General features: G+C 44.0%; 1 pseudogene; it reads right to left on the bottom strand.

Annotated features, from left to right (window-relative positions):
- Positions 1–305: 305 nt before the first annotated feature.
- Positions 306–1,543, bottom strand: LOC143162941 (uncharacterized; annotated as a pseudogene).
- Positions 1,544–17,398: the final 15,855 nt, after the last annotated feature.

Genomic DNA, 17,398 nt, shown 5'->3' with positions numbered 1-17,398 from the left:
CTTTAAAAAATCCAATCCTAGAATGTTTGTGGGCAATGAGCCTAATATCATTGTGACTTCAACAGGGGATGTATCTCCTGGCAGCCAGCACCTGACTCGGGCAGTTGGCTGTGACTTAGAATTTCCAAAAACATCTGTGACCCAAATTTGGTTTTTGTCAGCAACTATTCCATGGCAGTTAGCAACATTCCTCCGGAGAGCTGACATCTGAGCCCCTGTGTCTTCTAAAAAGGTGACTGGAGTCCTGAAGGGTCCTAGGGGAAAGATAATCAACAAGTCCCCTTTGTCACTTTCTGTGAGCCTTCTTAAATAGATCCACCGGCCGTCCCCTGGCTCACTGACTGGGGACAGCGGAGGGGGTTTCCCGACTCGGTCGGGACGCTCAAATCAATCAACTCAGTGTCCCGGGGGGTGGACGGGGTTATTATTCTGGGTTCCCAGGATAGGAGAGAAGGATCCTTGGGGTCTGAGGAAGACGGGGTTCCCTTTATTTTGTCCCAGCCTTTCACCAGACTTTCCAGGTTGGCAGTGGGCAACCCATTCATCACCTCCCGGGGAATCCCTTTTGAAATGCCCTCTGCCCATAGTGTATATCTTCTATTATCAGAGGGTCACGTCAGCCTTGCTGGGGTGAGTCGAGGATTGTGCAAGGGCATAGCTTTTATTCCTCCATTCCCTTCCACCCTGCTAAGGTCCGCCTTGGATTTTGTCTCCCAGACCGGTAAATCCTATTCGTCTCCCGTAATTAATCAATTCCTGTGCTACTTCTCCCCATGTCATTGCCGGGTGACCTCCCCTTCTCCAGGGTCGGGGTGCCCTCAACCAATCTTGTAGTTGCACCGCGTATAATTTCAGGGCATCGGGTAGTCCCCTTATAAGAGGGTGCAACCTGTTGGGGTCTGCCACATATTGCATGGAAGAGGACTGTTGCGGAACTAGTAATCGGTCATACACCAACTGGAGACACACAGTTTTCTGTACACTCTCTAAAAATGTGACCCACCATAGGCGTTTTAATTGAGAAGGGGTCTCCCCTTTCCATAGGATCCAGTCCACCTGCCCAATATGCTACCCTTTGGGTTAGGGACCAAGGTGCTCTCTTGTCATTTGTGGTTATAAAAACCCCCAGTCCCCAATACCCTTTTGCCTCGTCCTTGCTCAACAAGATACAGTCACCCCTGGTAAGAGATACTCTCCATACATACCCAGTTTCCGTTTCTTGGGGTCCCTGGGAATATTTTTCCTGAATTTTAGCCAAATCAGTAGGGGAATAAGGAACGATGCGGGTAGTAACTTGTTGGACTCCCCCTTGACCACTATCTATGGTCTCGGTCTTAATTAAAGGTTGCATTATAGCTTCCTCCCTTCCAAGGGAAAATATTTCTCTTGCATGTTCTAGATCTTTACGAGGGTATAACAATTTTGATTCTTTTCTCTCGTCAGAATCTGCATCCATATTTCCTACACTGATTTGGGAACGGGTTTCATCTAATTGCTCCCATAATATTGTCTCCCTCTCCAGAGCCTCCGTCAAGCCAACCATATCCTGGGCTGCATCAAAAGAAGCATGGCCAGCAGGTTAAGAGAGGTGATTCTTCTGCCCCTCTATTCTGCTCTGGTGAGACCCCACCTGGACTACTGCATCCAGCTCTGGAGCCCTCAGCACAGGAAAGACATGGACCTGTTGGAGCAGGTCCAGAGGAGGGTCACAAAAATGATCAGAGGGATGGAACACCTCTCCTATGAGAAAAAGCTGAGAGAGTTGGGGTTGTTCAGCCTAGAGAAGAGAAGGCTTTGGGGAGACCTTGTTGTGGCCTTTCAATACTTAAAGGGGGCTTATAAGAAAGATGGGGACAGACTTTTTAGTAGGGCCTGTTGTGATAGGACAAGGGGTAATGGTTTTAAACTAAAAGAGGGTAGATCCATACAGATATAAGGAAGACATTTTTTATGATGAGGGTGGTGAAACACTGGCACAGGTTGCCCAGAGAGGTGGTAGATGCCCCATTCCTGGAAACATTCAAGGTCAGGTTGGACAGGGCTCTGAGCAACCTGATCTAGTTGAAGGTGTCCCTGCCCACGGCAGGGGCGGGTTGGACTAGATGACCTTTAAAGGTCCCTTCCAACCCAAACTATTTTATGATTCTATGATCAGATACTTGGCATATTCTGGACTCTACAGTTTCCCTTCACCCATCTTTCTCCGATACTAAGTGTATGCATCAAACATACAATAGTTGCACAACACAAATACATAATAGACATTAATTTTGACAGAATGATACAGCAGGCACACACAGGCACAGGAATGTGATGCTGAAGCACCATTCAGGAGTTCAGAACTTATGCACAAGAATTTATGTAAAGCTAGTAGTTGTACTAATGAAATACCAGCATGGCATCCATCCAATTAAAATAGAGAACACATGATGTTCTGTTTAGGAAACAGAAGGGTTAAGGTTTTGTTACTTCTTGGACTGCTATGAGATCAGAAGAATTGTTTCAGCTGATGCTGTAGAGTGCTCTGCTGAAGAGGAGGACATGGCTGAGTTAAGGTCTTGGTCCTCTTCACTCCAGAGGAAAATGGAGTCTTTACAAGAAACTTCTATCAGCTCTATCTTCAGTTTACTGACTTGACTTCAGAAAGAGGCCAACCTTGAAGTTAGCTTTGGTATACTGATTTCCACCACCCTCTGCCACACACACATCCAGCATTTCTGAGTTTTCCTTGCTGCTATCTTACCTGGGGGATTTTGTAAAACGAACATTTAAACTCCTCAGTGTGGCTGGTAACTTGGAATAAGATCTGACACTGAGTGCAGAGGTGGCTGGGGTCAATTCAGGCCATAAGAAAACAGTTTAGAAACCAAATTATGAAACTTTAGCCAAACTGAAACATGACAACAGTTACCTGTAATTGCCAGGGGAAGTAAGGGACTGCAGAGACAGGAATGCCACAGAGCACAGGCTGCTCCACAGGTTGTTCAGCCATATGTGAGGAGAAATGCTGCAGATGCAAAATTCTGAGAAATCACAGAGGAGAAAAGTCCTCCCTATTTGATGCTGACAGCATTGAAATGCACTGAAATAACAAAGCAGGAAAGGAAGCTGGTTGAGAAGGAACAAACGGTAAAGTCTCAGAGTCTTAGGAGAGAAAAGAGTGAGAACAGCAAAATAAGATGTTGTAAAGAACATGGAAGTAAACTAATAGACTTCAGATCCCATGGGAAAGAAGTTCATAGGAGTCTCCAGTCCTTAAACAAAGCATACCTAAGACACAAACTGTCCTAATGTAGAAGTGGCAGGGAGAAAGAGACTAAATCATGAGGTTCTTCAGCAACCTCCCCCATAGAGAGGACGCATGTAGATTGTGGGAAAAGAGATAAAAATTACAAGCAATGATAGTACAGACATATAGAGATAAAAATCAGAGAGGCCATGGCTGAAAGTAAAATACAACTAGCACAGAGAAAGAAAAGTGATAAAGCTTACATTGGTACAATATTAGTAAAAGGAAAACAAGTGAGGAACAGATCTATTAAGAGGCAGTGAAAGCTCTTATTAGACATCACCAAGCAGGCAGTGTTTAATGAATTTTTTGCTTCAGTGTCTATTAAAAAATCACTGCAGATCAGGCAGTCAACAGAATTAACATCAGCAGTACCAGGGATAACCTCAGGCTAGAAATCAGAAAGAACACAATAGGTAAGCTACATGGTTTTATCTGGATGAAATTAATCCAGGGAAATTTAGAAGAACCCTCAGAGCCATCAGCAGTGGTATCTGACAGCTTGTGCAGGACTAGCATGTTTCCAGAAGAGTTGTAAAGACAGTGTCTATCTTTGAAAAGGGGAAAGGGAGGAGTCAGAATTATGACTTGCTTCATTTAACTTAAATTCCAAGAAAAAACAAACCCAACAAACCATTTGGGAGCACCTAACAGGTAATTGGGAGGTAGGTAACATCCAACCCACATCTGTCACAAACAGATCCAATGAAGCATGTTTAAATTTCTTTTTATGACAAAGACCTTGTAGAGAGACAAGGCAAGCACAAGGAACCACATACGCTGACTCTGCTGAGGGCTTTAACACTGTTTCATGTGACTGTGGCAAAAACAAACCAGGAAAAATACGGTCTGGGTGAAAATGTTACAGAGTAACTGCGATATTCATCGTAAAACTGCATCAGTAGCTGCAATACTCATCAGGATTGGCAGTCTAAAGGAAGGAGGACTGAGAGGAGAGGTGAGAATAGTATTAGCTTCTGTAAAGAGAAAAGGAATAACCTACCTTCCATGCCCTTGGTAAACACCACAAGAAGTAAAGGGATCAAATCACAGCAAGATGGGGGTCCAGGTTAGGTATGAGGAAAAACATTACAATGAAACAGATAGCTGGAATATATACTAAAGGAGATTGATGAATCAGCCCTGGCAGAGGTTTTAGAAGCCAGGTAAGACAAACACCTCTCAGATTTATTGCACACAGTCAGTTCTGTCCTAAGGCCGGGGCATGGGGCAGCTGACCTCTTGAGGTCCCTTTTCTCCCTTGTTTACCTTAATCTTAACACTTCTTTACAAAAGAATTACATTAGTTTTCTAGGATGTCCAGTAGCATAGAGAGGTAAACCAGTGCTAATGAACAGAAGTACAAATTGACGAGTTTCTCTCTCTTGTCCAGGCTGAAAATATTCAAATATTCACCAAGGAAAAAAAAAAAATAATACAAAAGAAATAGAAAAGACTGTTGAACGACCTGACATTTGTAATATCAGACATCACTAAAAAAACCCCAAACATTTTTAAAGAGGGCAATATCAACAACTAACACAATCTCTTAAAAAGTCCTGTAAGAAAAAGAGGAGTTTTCAGTGATTTCAGAAACTCTCTCTTTCATTTAGAGGACAGTGGAGATTCAAGGGAGGAAGGGGAGGGGTGAGAAAAAACAAGACTCCCCAACCTTACCTTCCCATAATTTCTTTCCTCCATTCCTATGAATGATCTGGAAGTTCAACACATCTTTCTTTCTTGTAAGTGCCCCAGAATGGCCACACACACAAGTACCCAACCCATGACCAAAGAGCCTCCCTTCTCCTCTGCCGAGTGACCTAGGACTTGCCAGAAGTGACCTGGTGCTGCTTTTCCCCCCTCCAGCTCTTGAGACTCCTCTTACCTGGTGGGTCCAAGACTCTGTGAGAGAGTGAGATTTGCAGTGCCTGCCCTAAGATTCCCCATGCCCCACAGATCTCCCCAGCATTTCTTGTTTTTCTGTGATGGATCTTCTACCCCCTGCAAGTAATCCCATGTCTTTTCATGCAACCTCTTGAATGATTTATCATGCTCCCCCATCTGAGCAGTTCTTACGCCTTCTTTCCCCTTCAAAAAGATTTCTACTTATATTACCATGTTGCCCTGATCCATCATCACTGCTGTAACTTTGCAAACACATTCCAATCCTTTCTATAGTTTTGGATTTTTCTCCCCATTTGCTATATAAGCCTTGGAAAAAAACCAGCAGATGTCAACATTGGCTGCCATGAAAGCAATAACCTAGACAACAGCTTTTTGGCATTTTTAATCATCCTTGTGCATAAACCCTCTCCACACAGGACAGGGAGAAGCCACAGGGTTAGGAAGGGCTCTGTCGTGCTCCAAAGGGCTGGTGTTGCTCTATGTGTTCACAAGGTGAGAGGATGTCCATCCAGGCATGGCACACACTCTTCCCCTGTGATTTCAGGCTTCCCATCTCCTAAAGCTGTTCATTATCTGCATGCTAGGTCTTCTCCCCCTTCCTCCACAGCTTTTCTTCAAACCCTATCCTATCAGCACCGTGGCCTCTGCAGGACAGTCTCCAATGCTGTCCTGGAATCACACACATGTCTAATTGTGGATTTGTACCCAGCTTGGACAGGAGGCAAGTTTGGGCCAATGCCTAAACCAGTGAGACCTCCGAGTGTGCCTTGCAGGAGGGCTGTTCTGGGAAATGCCAGGGAGGTCCTGCTAGCCCACATAATGTTCGTGTAATGGGAGACCTCACATGCGCAGACAGATTTGGATAGGAAGGGAATGAAAATAGAAGAAGCATCGCCCAACGAGTAGGGCATGGTCTGAGAGGCTGGAGACTTGTATTCTGGTTGTATTCTCAGTTCAGCAGCTGATCTGCTGAATAACTTTTCCATGTGCTTTTGTTTTCCCACCTATAAAAGGGTGGGAATTAATCTTGCTTTCCTCCAAAATGCTTTCAAGTCCACCAGTAAAGCACACTACATAACAGCTACACGCTAGTTCCATCAGTTCATCAGCGAGGCAGGCAGAAGCTTCCTCACATTAAAATCACAGTCTATCTTTACCTTCTTTTATGTGCTAAAGGACTTTTAGGATGCACTGCTAGCTTGTATGAATGGGCACAGTGGGCAATACTGTTTTGTTCTATATATGCTCTATGACACGAGAGAAGCTGTGCTGACATCTGTTATTATTGTGAGAAGACACCGTAACTCAGGAACTACCCAAAACCAAATGGAAAATAAAGGGAAAACACAACAGGAATAAAGGATTCTTAGCAATTGGGCAATAACAAACCAAAGTGGAAAGTTTAAAGTGGCTACTTGCAAACAAAGAGCTTGCACTTTATTTGCCAAGACTGAAAAAAAATCAACCTCAAGAAGGCATGCCAGGGTGGGAAAAAAAAAAATCTATAAAGGGGCAATAGCTCTGTGTCTAGGAACATTAGTAGGCATAGGCTGTAACATAACCTGTTATGCTGTTAAGCAGCTTGGCTTTGAGAAAAAACAAATGTTTCCAAGCCTCTAAAAACCGCAGGCTGAAATATGACCATGAGTTTACTTAGTATAAAATATCAGGACTCCTCAGTTTTGAACTAAAAGGTATGTCTTACTCTGTGAATAATTTGAAATTAAAAGAAGGAGGTGATAGCTAAATCTATGGCAGTTAACTTTAACAAGAAGCTGTGGAAAGGGCTCAGTATACTGTTGCTTGGTCAAAGAGAGACCACGCAAGTCACTCAGCTCAGAGAGGCGCGTGTGGGGAAATCTGCCCGTACCTCCTCTCTGAAGTGGCTGTATTTGGAATATGAAGGTCTTGTCCCCAGAGGACTAGAGAGGAAAAACAGAGAAGCCACATCCTGTGGCATTTCAGCTGACTGGGAAGCAGGAGCCAGATGCGCTCTTGTTCTCAAGTATTGCAACCTGTTTGGGGAGCCAAAAGGAAGAGACCTAGAGAAACAACAGCCAGGCGCTCAAGCTATCCTCCTGAAATTCAGCAATGCCTTATCACCACACTCTCCTTTGGCAACATGACTGGCACATCCTCTCTGCACTGTCTGTGCCAGGAGCGAGGACACGAAGCCCACTGTAGTCCAGCCCAAATTATCTGGATGTGAGAAATAGAATACTTGTTCCCATCTCTCCCCTTTATTTTTAGCCCTTGTAAGTGATTAATAACGGTGATTTGGGACCTAGGGGAAAAAACAGTTGGAAGAGGAGTGATGGGGGAAAGGAGGGAGGGGAGAAGGAGGTCGTCTGAGCAGTTGACTTTGTTGTTATGGCAGAAATGAAAAAAGCTCAAGTTCTTAGCACTCAAATTTCCGAGAAACCCGTGATGTTAGAAAGGCAGTCTCTGCTCATCAGCCTTTGCTTAAATATTTACTTTGGCTCCATGACTGCCCCTGGCTCAGGCTCTTGGCACCGTGATGTCACTGTAAGAAGCCAACACCAGACCCTTGGTAGGAGCGGTGGTCATCAGGCTGGCTTTCTGGCATTGCCCTGGGTTAGTCATCAGCTACCCTGCTCCCCATTATCACACCAATGTGTCCAGAGGGAGCAGGCCAGCTTTTGGCTCTAACCTTCTTATTTCCCTGCTGTCTGCGCTAGGAACTGTCCTTTATTTGCTCCTTTATTTGGAGCTCCTTTATTTATTTGCTCTCCTTTATTTTGTAAGAAAGCATCCAAAAGGACTTCGAAAGAGTTTACAGATTTTGGGCACAATCCACTCTGGAAGAGGTGGGAACAAACAGCTTTGAATTCAAAGACCAAGTTCATCAGTAACTTGGTATTCCTGTATGGTGGGGTATTACCAGTGCTAACTAAGAGTCTTACTTAGAGAAGAAGCAAAAATCATTCACCCCCTCCCTTAAAATAGGAGGGCAATTAGGAAGACTAAAGTGAAACATCCTCATATCTTATACACACAATCCGAGGAGCATCATGGCCCTCTTAAATGGCCATAAGTAGTCAGAAACAACTGTATTTTCAGTTTATGTGACAATGCTCTACCTGTGCCTGTCTACTAGTCATCATTTTCTCTTTCCTCCTGAAATCTTTTAAATCTGTTTGTCAGTCTTGACAGAAGAAAAGAGGGCTCAAAGGTACCAAATTTGCACAAGTTTCACAGAAATAGATGGCTAGTTGAGGAGAGAAACCTTACTAGTATTCCCATAAAAAGGAAGGGAGAGGCAGGACCTGAACTCTTAGACACCAGAAAATCTGTACAGGACAAGACCCATTATGGGAGTCCCATGTCTAGGTAATTTTTCAAAACAGAGCTTCTTTTTTATTAGGCACTGAAGATTCCACTTCTAAAAGACAGATCCATAGGAGAACAACTTCATTCTCACTTCTGCCCAGGCAACTACGAGCTAGATCTCTTATAAACCACAGTCTGACAGTCACACTAAAACAGTAATCCAAGAGTGACTTGTTGAAAGAGCAACTTTCAGAAGTGCTTCAGCATTCACTTCTTGAGACCAGGTATTTAAATTAGACTAGCAGTCAGATAAGCATCAAAATAAGGGGCTGGATTTCTTAAACATCTCAGTGCTCTAAGTATGGACAGAGTGGTCCTGGGGGGTCACGCCTGAGAAACACAAGCCCAGCTGCTGCATATTGATAGCATTAGGATAGCTGGCTCCACTCCACTAACACGTGCACTATCTGGAAATGTCCCCTTTTCCCTTGGGGAAGGTCCTTCCAACAGCCTAAGCCAGCCCAAGTGAGCTGAGGCAAGGATGGCTCACAAACAGGTCACAGACTGAGCTCCAGTGAAGCAGCTGCACAGCAGCTGGCAAACAGGGGTCCCATCCAGGGGACACTGTACAGCACAGCACACTGTTACGGAGTGTCTCAGTGTCAGTCCTGCTGGACAACTTTGTTCCAACACTAGGACGATGCACTGAGAGTTTGCCTCAAAGGTGAGACCAGAACATCCTTTGAGTGCAGTACTGTCATTTCTGATGCCCCAGATCCTCCCTTCACCAAATGCATTACCGATGGCATTACCGGTACAGCACCAAACCTTCTCAGTAGTCTGGTTGGGAAGAAAAGGATGAAGGTGTATCTCTCTTCTATTTTCATTCCAAATTCCATTCAGTTTACACAGACACATCCTGCAGAAAAAGAAGATGATGCTCCACACAGAGGACCAGGAGATGGCTAGGACAGCTTAGCCAGAGCAGTGCAGAGCCCAACAGGAAGGGCTGAGACATGGCTGCGCTGCTTGTGCTTTGACAGCAGCCTGTTGTGTGGCCCTGGACACGTTATTTCACCTTTCTGCCTCCTGTGAACAGCGGGTGATGGTGCATGCCTGCATGCCAGCACATTTCTAGATTGGACCTGCAGAGCTCTTCTGCACATCCCTCACCTCCCCTTCTATCTTCCATTCCCTCTGGCAGAAATCTTTGCAGAAACTCAGCAGAGCAGCCATAAATACTAGCACTTCTTCCACAGTACAAGTTGAAGCTGGCCTGAGAGCAGAATTTAAAATATAATTTAAAAAGTAAGCAACATATTCTTAAACATAGACCATAAAGAGACAAGTGTCCAGCCCATGGCACAGCTGGGAACTGCACTGCAGTTACTGCCAGGTGAAGCCAGCAATTTGTTGTTTCAGTGGAGATGGGGAGGAAAGGGCAACCCTATGCCAAATTCATTCAGGTACCACCCGGGCTGTTTAAGTGATTTCCAGTGCCCTCCAGGCTCTATCCCCTCTCCCTCCACACTCACCCCTGTCTGCCTTCCTGCATCTTTTACACCAGCTCTACCATAGTATACAAGGGTTCTTTGTCACCAAGTCCTCCTCTTGCTCTCTTATAATGAAAAACAGCTGTGGCAGGCATGTCCCAAACAAAGCCTTACACATTCCTGGGGGAACAGCCTCTTCACCGCCAAAACCCCCAGACTTTATATTTACTACAGAAAATTCAAAACACAACCACTTTTCCTCCTCCAAGCTGTAATTTCCTCCCTGACAGGCCCATCAAATTTAAGATTTCATGTACTATTCTTATCTTGAGTCCCTGCTTTCCCCCTGCCCCACCACTTAGTAAAGCTGACAGCTCTCCAGCACCATGAACATTGCTATAAGTAGCTTCTGTGGAGCAGAGTAGCACATTCTTCCTTCTCTGAAAAAGACCACAGAGGGTGGTTTGAAGTAGAGATAGGAAAATCACTGTGGCGCAACAAGAATCCATCTGAACTGTACTAGACCTTCTCATCAGGTGGACCCCTGTTTAAAAACAGGCAGGCGGTGAACACCTCTCCTTTCTCACTTGTGTTTTACTTTGCATCCTATTTTCTGGCAGTTTTGCCTGGAAACTGCTATGGCAAAATTCAGAGGGAAAGCCTGGGCTTGGGCTATTTCAGGTCCAGTTCTGCAAACTGAAGTAGTCTGGGTGATTCAGTTTAGGTTTCAGTACAAAGAAGGTAGGTGCCTACTGTGAACAGAAGACTGATAAGCATTTTACCCCTTCAGTTTGGCTGTGAAAGCCAAGTCTTGAACTGGGCCTGTGCTGGCACAAAGGCAATTAAATTAAGTTTTGTAGGGTGCCCTCTGAGAAACCTGGGGACAACATGCATTGATCTGAACCACTCCACGAACCTCAGCGAGTTACCATCTGTAATTTTTGCTACTCATAAGCCTCCCATGATCTGGATTCAACTCCACCAGCCACAGACTGCAGTCTGGAAATGGTGAGGGGAGCACAGAGCTGTATATTTGGCAAGATTTGTGCAGCTTTTTGCAGAGAAGGTTTCCTATGTAGGCTGTGCTCACCCCTTAGTCTAGACTGAGCCTTAAAACATGCTCCTGCGAAGTTGAGGTCGTCTGCCTTTTTGCAGCTCAATTCTCCTCCTATCCAGCAATCTTTGTTACAAGAACAAGGGCAACCTGAGCTACCAACAGCCTCAGTGATGGGGGAAGGAGTGGTCACAGGGGCAAGCAGTAGCTCTGTACTTCCTTTCCTGACCATTTTTCACCAGTTGTCTGAACTCCAGGCCAGCAATTTAAGTTATCAAAGTTTGTTCCAACATTATACAAACAAGTGGGGGAAAGTCTGAAAGCAAAGCCAAGCAAAGGAAGGTCAAAAAACATCCTCTTCTCCCACAAGACCTTTATTGAGGACGCTACTTCTTGAATAGCCAGAATGTATTAAGACTACCTCAAGGCTTGCTCTCCTGCAAGCTATCTTCAGGAATTAATTTCCATAACACTGGAATTCTTGAGGCTTAGAAAGGCAAGACTTCTGTCAGCCTGACAGCCAAAGAACAAGCTTTCCTGCCTTTTAACTCCTACCTGGTTCTCCTCCTCAGCCCAGCAGCTTTGCTATGTAGGCAGCATGCTAGATCATGCGCCACGGAGCAATCATTCCCCTGCCACATCCTCCCTACTCCAGACGATCAGCAAATCACTCAGATATCCCAGGAAGGTCGGTCTCACCAGAGTACCTAGAGACCATAAGTAGCAAACACCAGCCTTCATGGGACTCGCTAGAGCTTGTACCTGCAGCTATATTTTTCTTAAGTAAGGCAATCCCAGCCCCGTCCACAAGCATCTCAAAGTTCACCTCCCACTGGGGTTCTTGGCCAATTTACTGCAGTGAGTTGATGAGTCTGTTAGCAGAAGTCCCCAGAGGGATGGTTTGGAAATACTTCCTCCTACCTGCCCTCCTAACAGATTTTCACAAACTACTGTCAAACTGTGATACTTGCACTCTTCCAGTAGAAGGGTGTGTGTGTATATATATATATATATATATATATGTCATTTTAGTACCACAGCACATGGAGCTTACCTAATTTCTTACCTAATATGAATCTACTAATAAGATGGGATCAGGACAGCCCATTTTGCATTGGCAGGAGATGCTCACTTGACCTCTGGCTAGAGCATTGCTGTGGCCACAAGCAATCTGCCTACTCCAGTGCCTCTGAGCCACCAGGTGGGTGGCCTTAGGGAATGACTGAGTGAGAGATCCTTTCTGGCCACCAGTTGGCAATCAAAGCCAATCTCAGCAAAATCTACATAGGATGTGGTGGTCAACATTTGGCCTATGATTTCTTGTGTTACACACAACTATATTACCGTTTAACATAGAGGCAGGGCCACTGTACAGTTTTTATGTCTCCCTGCACATACCATCTCCACCACCCAGCTGTGCTCTCTGGAAGATTCCTAGTAGTTTCCTGAAATCAGATATGTAGAATAAATAGTAAGAGGAAGAGGAGCAAAACCTTTTAATGATATTTATAGAGATATCTGTACAGCAATTCTTTTTTACTGAACCAGACCCATAACATTACTGAAACAGAATGATCAGGTACAGTAAACAGCTCAGAATAAAGGTTTAATACAGCAGCATCCTCAGTAACATGACTGAGGTGAAAGAAGCAATGAGTGAGCAGGCCTGTGTAAGAATGATGTGAACACACAGATGTTAGAGTGCAGATGCAGCCATACTCCCCAGGCCTCTTGAGTTCCTGGCACTGGGCATATGTGCCAAGCAGGTTTCTACTATACACAGTAAGGGAGGCAAAATCCTTTGTCAAATTACATGCTGTCCCTTCCCACAGGCAATTCCTTCAGCAGCTGAAATGTCTGCAATTAATTTGTGTAGAAAACTGCTGCATCTCACCTCCTATTTCAGCAGTAGATTTGTGGGGTTGCAGAAAGGCAGGAGTGGCTGCTGCCCTATTTTGGGAGGAAAGCGTGTGGGACACTTCTCTGCAGGAAAGAAGTTTTAGAATGGGTCAAGGAATAGTCAAGACAAAAACATAAATGACAAAGGTTTGGTGACTTCAAACTGTAATCATAGTAGGCTTCTTGATCTTTTATTACCCTCATAAATTAACCAAAGTGCAACCTCTTTCCTAAAAACTTGTAAAATCACATAAAATATATTTATCATGTTCTTCCAACAACAGCCTAGAAAGCAGGGCTTGTCCTGGCACAGAATGCTAGCACTTCGGTCCTCCAGAGCAGTGTTAAACCTCCAGGTCACTTCAGTCCAGCCACAACCCTGCAGAGCCATCCCTGCTAACATTTGGGCCAGATCCTGCAGTTCTGCTGTTTTTGAAAAATATATATATTAAATACATGCAAGTAAGGGTGAATGATAAAACACACAGAAGGACTAGGAAAGACCCACGATTTCCAGGAAGGAAAGGGGAAAAAGAGAAGACGCCATTACGTTTCTCTGAATGACTGCTATGCCGCTTTGTTCAGTCACAAGAACTCCCTTCTACAAAGTGCTAGATGTTATTTGGCCACAACCGATGCCATTAAATCAGGTCACGTTTGGAAGAGAGATAAGAGATCATGATAACCTGTGTTGGGGATCTTTTGCAACTGTAATAGTTTTAGGTCATCTAGTTTTATAACTTAACCTGTACAGGTGCACACACACATGCAATACCTGCAGCAGAACCTGTTCATCCTTGGGGCAGCACACAGGGGCAGTTCTCAGTGTACAGCAGCACCCTGGAAAGCTTGCAGAGAAGCTGGAGTACCCAGACCAGGTCCACTGAGAAGTTTGCCCTTCATCTTCCTCTGGTGGCACAGCGTAGCACGGGGATACCAATGCTGAGATTGGTACCAGGAGGCAGACTATCATCAAACTGTCCAAACCTCACAGCCAACTGCTGGAACCCAACAGCTCAGGTGCCGAGGTGGCAGTCACTGGCTCCTGGTAGCGAGTCCTTGCAAACAAGGATTTAAGCGATTTACATGCAATTTACTCAAATCAAATTTCTGCATTACCTCCTCCCTAAGCTTTCAAGAAATCATGAAATTGCCATTGATTTTTTTTTTTTAATTGTTGTTAGGGGTCACATTTCCCAGCATATCTACTTATCCTTAAACTTTCAGATGAAAGCTTTGATCCTTAAGCGATCATCTTATTTGTTTAGCTGGATGGAACTGTTAAGGTGAAATACCACATACGCTGCAAGAATTGGCAGACTAATTTGGCCAGGGCCCAGCATTTAATATTTACTTTCTCTTGTGGAACTAGCAATCAAAGTGGATGAAAGAGGTTCTTGGTCTAGTTGAGCAATTAATCCCGAATTCTCAAAGTTCATGGCCCATGTGACACCTAATCTGCAGTAACTGTCCATAAGAATGCTCTTATTCCCTGTTACAGATGAAATGATTCAGTTTAGATTCTTCGTGAAGACAGGCTTCTCTTTCTGTTCCTGCAAACAAAGATGTTTTATAAGTAGACAACTCCAAAGTAAACTGTTGGTTACACATATCGTGTGAGACATAGAGTTTTGGTGCTGGGGCACAGGGCTCTGCCCTTGATGAAGACACCCAGTACTGCTTCCAGTGGTCTCCACCTGCAGGACAAATGTCTGCATTGTAAAAAGCAAAGTTCAGTGAAGAAAAGTGTGAGGGGCTACCCTGAAGAGGGAGAGGGAAAATAATAAATCAAACACACCCATTCAAAAAGGGGAGTAACTGGCTAGGCAAGGTACTGAAGAAAAGGGTCAGGACTTGGACACCACAACACTAAACAAGAGCCAGGAGTGCAGACCAATTGCCATAATTTGTCTAGGGAAGGTCAAACTTATTCTAGGACTTTAGGAGTGATATACATTTGGTACTAGGAAAAAACCCAAACATGCTGCCACTGATCTATGCAAACATGAATGATATGGAGAACACTTGTTATTTGTCACAATGCAAGAGCTAATGGGGGACAAGGGGGGTGGGAGCAGTGGTTAAATTGCCGGGCAAACACATCTGAGACAGGCTGTGGGAAATACATTTTTTGTGTGGATAGCACGTAAATTGAGGAACTCAATGTCACCAGATGCTCTGAAGATTAACCATAAAATTTATCTAACCTCTTTTTCAGCCAATTGAATTAGTCCATCAGGGTCTATTAAATGTGATGATACAGATGTAACCTCCAGTTCAGGAAGTTTTTAAACCACTGATTGTTGAAAGCTGAGCGTGCCTTATGGAGTAAGCATACCCCAATTTTTATATTTTTCCCTATTCATTACTGGCTATATGAGACACCTGACACTGGGCTGAACTGTTTTGTATGACTTGGTATTAAAGTGTTTTTCTACAATTACAGATCTCTACCTTAGCAGAGTTTTAAGCTCTTCCAATTCTCTCTCACCCAAAATGTGATCTAGTTAAAGGAAAATGAATAATATTGATAATTTAGGAATTATGATCAAGAAAAAAGTTAGAAAGAACACACTTCTTTTGCCTCACAGGAAAAAAATGAGGAATATATGGCAAAACACCTTAAATATGTAAACTTTTTAAACTAAAGAACATTGTTCAAATTATTCTCTGCCTGGAAAAGAATATAAAAGGCTAAATTTATAATAAGCAAGATTTCAGTTAATCATTGCAATAAAACCTCATGATTATGAAGTTAGTTAAGCAGTATAGTAGACAACTGAGATTGTAGAATCATCTTCATGTAGAATCTTCAGGAACAGGTATAGACAAATCGTAGTCAAGACGTCTAGGTATGGTCTACAGGATGGTCTAGGTATGCTTGATGCTACCTCTGTTCATAGGAAGAATTGCATGATTTTATCAAGTCTTTTCCAGCCTGCATGTCTAGGGCTCTCATGGATTCAAAATGCCAAGAACAAAATTAGTGAAGACTGAAGAACGCAAAATGCAGACCAGGCAATAGACAAGGGGAGTCAGAGTTGCCCCTAGAAAATGATAAATTTGATCAAGTTGGTATTTCTAAAACCTTGTGAGGATAGTCAAAACAATTGTTATAGCCCATTTTAGAAAGACTCCGCAGCAAGAGAGGAGGGAAAGCCGCATTTGATGATAATAAGTTGCTCTGGAAAAAGCAGAATTGATACAACTCTCTTTCCAGCAATGTAAGTCCTGTGTTCACTGTGAGACCTCCACAGTTAAAAACCCTGCAGCTCCCCTGTTTCATGCCCACCAGGCAAAAAATAATGCTTTGCTGCTAGTCAAGAGCTATGCATAGGCTGACCAGCTGCCTAGCACATGTACTAGCTGGCCAGCCCACATCGTGCTTGTTTGGCAAAACAGATACCGGGACAGTGTCACAGTTGAGTTCTGCTGGTCTCTTCCCCAGTTAGGGCATCAATCTGTGCTCCTCTCTTCTGCCTACCCAGGGGTTTCACTGAATTTATAGGCACTTAACTACTATCATGATGGCAAACCCTCTGCCTAATTTGTCATCAGTGGACATCATAGGCATCATAGGAATCATCATAGGAAATAAATGATTCAAGTAGTGACTGGTTCACCTACTGGTTTCAGTGGGACACGTCTTTCCTCTAGCCTGTTGAATGGAAGATTAAGGGATGATTTGACAAGAGTTTAGATGCACCTACGTTTCAAAATACAGGGCCTTCCATTACCACTGACAAAGATATAATAAGCTCAAGTGGTCACATACTGAAATCCTGACTAGCAATGGAGTAGACATTTTTAAGCCTACCCCAGGACATTTTAGGTAATTTCTCCTCTCGTTCTCACTGCAAATCACCTTCAAAGAAGGTGATCACCAGACTCAGCCGGGCATTCTCCCTGTCCTCCACCAGCATCCAGTTCCCTAGCATCAGGAACAGCTCGTTTCTGGCACAAGTTTCTTCCCCATGTTGGCAACCATGGTGCTTGTAGCTAACAATCTATTAGCTATAATTAAACAACAGGTGCTGCCTTGGGAATCAGCTGCTATAATCTGTTGTAGTAAAATGATGAAGACATCATTTGAGTCAGATGGTGCAGAGACCATGGGTTGCAGGACAACAGATTAAATTATGGAATGATCTTCAGTAGGTGCAATAACATAGCTGGGTTAAGTTTCAGGCCTTGATCCAGAGTGCAAAACACTGAATTAAGTCTAAATTACCTTCAGCAGCACTGGACCAGACCAGTAGCATTTGCTATCTTAAAGTATGGATGCCCTCAGTAATATCAGTGGTTGGCACTGCCTGAGGCCATGGAGAGTGACAGTCCCCCAAAACTGTGGGCATGACAGGCAAAGTACAGGGGCAAAACAGGCAAGCAAGCAAGCAAGAAACCTTGTTGTGTCCCCTCTCCCTGCAAGGTTTGTCTCCTCCACTTGAGACTGAGCTCCACATGGAT

Source organism: Aptenodytes patagonicus, chromosome 7, assembly GCF_965638725.1.
Source record: "Aptenodytes patagonicus chromosome 7, bAptPat1.pri.cur, whole genome shotgun sequence".
In the NCBI taxonomy this organism is placed as follows: domain Eukaryota; kingdom Metazoa; phylum Chordata; class Aves; order Sphenisciformes; family Spheniscidae; genus Aptenodytes; species Aptenodytes patagonicus.
Note: the sequence above shows the minus strand (reverse complement) of the source record. Positions and strands in the feature narration are given on the sequence as shown.